Source organism: Magnolia sinica, chromosome 11 (assembly GCF_029962835.1).
Source record: "Magnolia sinica isolate HGM2019 chromosome 11, MsV1, whole genome shotgun sequence".
Taxonomy (NCBI): domain Eukaryota; kingdom Viridiplantae; phylum Streptophyta; class Magnoliopsida; order Magnoliales; family Magnoliaceae; genus Magnolia; species Magnolia sinica.
The window spans coordinates 74441392-74447954 of record NC_080583.1 but is presented as its reverse complement, the minus strand read 5'-3'; positions in this window follow the sequence as shown (position 1 = coordinate 74447954).

The window sequence follows — 6563 nt, the reverse complement described above, 5'->3', positions numbered from 1 at the left end:
GAATTCCAATGACATCGAGTCTAGTTCAATTCCTCGAAATTTCATAAGGTTTTCCTTGGAAGCTCGCTGGACATTTTCTTGTCCTTTTTCTATGGCATCGAACCTGAGGATTTTCCTTTAGAGCTTACTGAACACAATCCATTTTCGATGTCATCGAAACTAGTTCGATGTCATTGGAATTTAAATCTCGATGACATTGAAGCTAGTTCGATTCCTCGAGCATTTCCAGAATATTTTCCAAGAAGCTTGCTGGACAAAAACTCTAAGTTCTTCGATGTCATCAAATATACATGTTTGATATCATCGAAGGTATGTTTGATGAGTTGAATTTTTCGTCGAAATATATATGTGGTTGCTAGACATATAAGGGTCACTTTTCGATGTCATCGACCTAAATTCGATGATTCGAAGTGACATGCAGAAAACTTATAAAGTTTACCTATTGTATCAAGTTTTCAAACATTGAATTCCTTTGTTGTTTTAAGATTTTTAAATGGAATTATATATTTGGGGTGTTTTGGACATGGGATGTGGGGCTTAATTTACCTTTGACGTTCTTGAATCACCCATCCAGTTAAGGCAGCAGCTTGTATGTTCTTCATATAGGCCTCACTTGACTTACCGACTCAACCATCACGCTAATTGACAAACAAGGACACTTTTAATCTCCCCCTTTGTCAATCATGTGACAAAACACCCAAAACAACAACCTAAATTGTGTGTACATCGACTTTACACAATTTTACAAAGATTCTATCTAACACACACAACAAAATGTCTTTCTTACAGCTGATCCCCCTATCAATCTGCATCACCATGCTCTTAAAACATACAACCATAGGGTTTACATGGTGAGATTGTTCTCTCCCTTTTTGTTAGTCATTGGCAAATGATTAGTGTATACCAATAGCATATTGTATGACTGAAGTTGAACTTGAAAAGGACAGAGGAGAAGTAATATATATATGAGGAATAGGTATTCATTTAACCATCATTGCACAACATATAACCATAGTTCCAAGTACAGAGTAAGACAGATATGCATTGATTATCATTCAGAAATATATGCAATATAAAAATTATTGCCCAAGCTTGGCAAACATTCATCATTTAATCATAAAAAAAATAATCCAGCCCATCCATGGGCATAACCAACCATACCAAAAAAACAATATCCCCCAACTATTCAGCCCATCCATGGGCATACACAACAAAGAGAAATGTTTTAAAGCATTTAGCCCCTCCATGGGCAAGACCAAAAAAAAGCTAGCCTATCCAAGTTAGAGAATCATCACATACACACACATATACTTAGGGCACCCAAAAAGATATCCATTCCCTAAGCATCAATAGGCAATCAAGTGTATGTGATGGATTAAAAGAGGTGCTATGGCGCCGGAGTCCTATCCGACAGAACGGTGTCGTCACACCGGCAAGTCAGCAGATCCATAATGTGTTGAGCAGAGCGTTGTAGTGCTGCGACCATCTACTCCAGTCCGGAGAGCTGCTCCTCCGTTAGCCCCATGCGTTCCTCCTATCTCTCAAACCGGTCCTCTTGTTGCGCCTGTCCACGTAGTGTTGCCCCAACACGATCCTGATGCCACTTGTGGCGCTGTGCATGCATGGAATCAGGAGTGGTTGGGATAACCGGCGGTGGCCGTGCCTCGTCCTCTATTGGTGTAGCTGTCTCTCCCATCTCGGTCTTGGCTTGCGTATTTTCTTCATCTGATTCTCCCGGAAGCAGATGAAATTTAAGATCCATTCTTATGATGTTTAGTTTGGTGAAGCGTTGCAAAGGATGCTCAGGATCATCCGTTATGGGCAAGCCTAACTCATTGCTCAAAACATTGATAAGATGTGGAAACGAGACATGAGTGGGTCTAGAGGTGTGAACAATGACAACAAGTTGGTGGACAATCGAGGAAGGAAGGTACAATTTCACACTGGATGCAACACTATAAAGGACTAGAGGCATGAACAGGGTTAGATCGACTCGATTTGTACCCCGTGGATATACATTGGTAGAGAAGACGCCATGAAGAACTCGATATTTTTGTAGCTTGTATTTGGTCTTGAGAGCATTCCTTGGTGCCAAGGGACGTCTCTACCATAACACATGAACTTCGTCATCAGGGAATGGATCGTAGGATCATCGATATCAAGTTCAGACAGACCAATTGAGGATAGAGTGAGACCGAACTGACTAGCAATAGTTTCGGTAGTGATTTCTACACTAGTCTCCCCAAATGTGACCGTTACAGATGGTGGGTCCAAAACTAGAGAAAGACAGTAGGCAAGAAAACAGTAGACTCTTTCATCACGACATGGCTCACCAAAATCCAACAGTGGATCCACGGCCGACAGAAGGGGTTCTATTTCATAAACCGAATGCACTCTCGATCAATTTGTCGTTCGTGCACTAGTTGTCTCCTCGTTTATTTTTCTAATAGGCTGACACTGGGTGGGGGAATCAAAGGTCCAGCAGGAGGTGCAGGAGCAACAGGCGGGGCATCACTGTGCGACAATTGTCGGGCAGTGTTACCTCGTCTGGGAGTAGGAGAGCCCTGATTAGACACCCTAGCCCGTCCTCTAAGGGGCCAAAGTTTTCTTCCTCGTTGGCCGAGAAGATTCCCCTTCGGCCAGTGCTTTGCCTTTATCCTTGGTCGTGAGTGACAGTAATGTCCACCATTATGTTAGAAATCCAGTGGAAAGGTCCCAAAATCCAACCTAGACGTAATGCAACCTAGATTCAACCTATCCGTACAAAATAAAGTGAGGGGATGTGGGGTTTTACCAAGAAAGACCTCGATTTGAGCTCAAGATCACCACCACAGCTTTAATGGGCCGAAGGGAAATGAGGAAGATGACTTTCTGCCCAAAAATGAATTTTCGTGCTCGCCTGAACTTTTATAAGTCGGGGATCTTCGATGTCATCGAAACCGATTCAATGACATCGAACAAGGGCAACGGTGGAAATCAATAGTTCTACTCTTTCATGTGGTATGATCCACTTGAGATTTGGATATGCATCAATTTTGGATTCAACCCTTAAAATTATATGAAAAATGAATGGATGGCGTGGATAAACCACATGCATTCATGGTGGGCCCAACATAGTTTACTTAGTACGATAAGAGCGTTGAGTTACTCATCACGCAATCCGATTTCATTAAATACCTCATGCCCTAAGGAAGCGGATTGCATCCTACCCCGCCTGTAGGGTACTCTGTCCGAATTTTGTGTGGGGCCCATTGTGATGTATCCATTTATCCACACCGTTCATCCATTTTCTCATATCATTTTAAGATATGACACCAAAAATGAGTCACATCCAACATTCCAGTGGACCTCTATTTTAATCTGGAAGCGCCTTTTAATATGGAAGTAGATGTACGCACAGTTGAGTAGTGAGTCGGCTATTGAAGTGACGTCACCAAGTTCGTAAGCCCCACTATGATGTATGTATCCACACCGTCCATCCCTTTTAAGATATCATTTTAGAGCATGAGCTAAAGAATGAGGTAGATAAAAATCTATAGTGGACCCCACCCTTTTAAGATATCATTTTAGAGCATGAGCTAAAAATGAGGTAGATAAAAATCTATAGTGGACCCCACCACAGAAAATAGTGGGGAGAGTGATTCCCACATTTGAAACTATCCTAAGGCTCACCATAATGATTATTAGAATTTTAACCTATTCAAAAGGCTAAAAAGACATGAACGAAGGGAAAACACAAATATCAGCTCGATTTAAAACTTTTGTGGCTTTTAGAAGCTTTTAATGGTGGACATTACTGTCCCACTGTTTTCTCTGCAAGGGCCTCTAGAGTTTTGGATTTAACCGGTTCTTTGAATATTGCCCTCTCCAGGTGGATGCGAAGTGCAGATGCAATATCATTTTAAAGTATGACACCAAAAATGAGTCACATCCAATGCTTAAGTAGACTACACCAAATAATAAGCTTGGTTTGATTTAAATGCTTGTAAGCCATCTGCATTGCATTAAATGCAAGAATTACCTGTGTGGTGTGGATGCGGATGAGCTACAAATAGGCTAAGTAGCGAGACTCGCTACATTTGGAGAGATCATCTTAGGGCATAAGCCAAAGAATGAGTAAGATCCAAAGCTCGAGTGGACCCCACCACAGAAAACAAGGGAGAGAGTGACACCCACCATTAAAAACTTCTAAGGGCCACAAAAGTTTTTTATCAAGCTGATATTTGTGTTTTAAATTTCTTCATGTCCGTGTTAACTTATTAACAGGTTGGATCTCAAATAAACATCATGGTGGACCTTAGGAAGGTTTCAACGGCGGGCGTCACTCTCACTACTATTTGATGTGGTGGTGCCCACTAAAGCTCTAGATCTGACTAATTCTTTTGTTAATGCCCTAAAATGATCTCTCCAAATGAATGGACGATGTGGATACAACACATACATTATAATGGGGCCCACAGAACTTAGTGACATCACTTCGATAGCCAGTCTCACCGCTCAACATATCAGTAGTTAATCCGTGTCCGTGATGTTGTCCACTTGAACGTTGGATCTACTTATTTTTGGGCTCATATCTTAAATGACATTAGAAAAGGGAAGGGCAGAGTAGATAAACAGATACATCAGGGTGGGCCCAACATAGATCTGACCGTTCTTGGCTAGAAATGGGATGGGTAGGACGCAATCCGCTTCCTGCCCCACGAAGGTTAGGGCAAGTTAATGTCCTATATTTCCTGTAGCGTAGCTCACTTAAAGATTGTATTTGTCTCACTTGATGATATATTCTATATCCACACCGTCCATCTGTTTCTCCAGTTCATTGGACGTAAAGAAAATTCTTCGGAGGTATTTGATTTCCGTGTAAAAAAGTAATAGTTATTTTTCCGTGCATTTACAGCATATTGGATCTGGCTGCATACTTTTTCACACAAAAACTAAGAAATTACAAAATATCTATGGGTCCTACTGTTATGCATTTCGCTTATCCACACCGTTCATCCATTGTTCCAGTTGAATTCATAGCATGAGTAAAAAATTGAGGTATATCCAATACTCAAGTGGACCACGTCATACAAAAAAGGGAATCAAATACTTACCATTAAAAACAGTGGGGCCACTGTTTCTTTTGGCGTGGGCCACTTGAGTGTTGGATCTACTTCATTTTTTATCTTATACCTCAAAATATTGTGCTAAAATAGATGGACCGAATGGATATATCATATACATTACCTTGCAGTTCAAAAATTAAAATTATCTCTTTTCAACCAATTTTAAAGGCACAAATTCCTATGAATTTTCAAACACCGTGAAATGGTAATAATTACTATTTACCGTGTAATTCCCATTGCCTTGAAAAAACAAACATGCCCTTCATGGTCAATTCTGGCAATTCCCCTTCACTTCATGGTCAATTCAATTCATTTCGCGGTCAATTCCCTTCATTCCCCTTCGGCCAGTGCTTTGCCTTTATCCTTGGTCGTGAGTGACAGTAATGTCCACCATTATGTTAGAAATCCAGTGGAAAGGTGGGGCCTACTATGATGTTTATTAGAAATCCACCCATTCATTCGTTTTTCTAGCCTATTTTTGGAAGTGCCACAAAAAATGAGATGTATCCAAAGCTAAAATGAACTACATGAGAGGGAACAGTGGGAATTCAGTTATCACCGTTCAAACATACGTTTAACCACACAAGTTTTGTATTAGGCTAGTTTTCGGGTGCTTTCACTTCATCCCAGTGGGAATGACCTTATAAACGCCTTGGATGACATATAAACATCAAGGTGGAGCCCATGAAGGTTTCAAGGGAAGGAATTCCTTTCCCAAATTTCACTCTCATGTGGCCCACTTGAGCTTTGGATCTGCCTCATTTTTGGTGGCAAGTCCTAAAATGAGATCGAAAAACAAATGGACGGGTAGAGTTCTCACAAACATCATAGTGGCCCCACCTCGCATCACGGGAACTTTCGACAGGAAATCTCTCCACCAATCTCGGCACGAGAAAATGACCACTATAGACAAAACCTTTTACCCAGCGGTTTTTATGAACGAATACAAACTTAAGTTACCAACTTAGACTAGCACGTGCGGACAGCGACTTTGAGGACGAAACTACCCCTCCTTCTCACTGCGAAGACGAGCGCTGACGCTCCTCCAACTGAGAGTTGTATGAACGGCTTAAAAGAGATCAAAGTTACATGGCCCCACAGCTATGTATTTATTATATCCACAGCGTTCATCCATATTTCAAGATCATTTGGGAGCATTATCAAAAAAAAGAAAATCATATCCAAAGATCAACTGGGCCACACCACACAGAGCAGCGGAAAATTGATTTTCATCGTTGAAACTTTTGTAGGGCCCACCATAACATTTATTTTCCATCCAATCTATTCATAAGGTCACAAAGACCTGGATGAAGAGGAAAAACAAATTTCATAATGATCCAAAACTTGTGTGGCCCCTAAAAAGGTTTCAACGGTAGACGTTCATGCAGAATGGTAATGGCGCATGCACAGGGATACACATGTAGCTACGGTTATAATCCGTAGCCATAAAAGCAG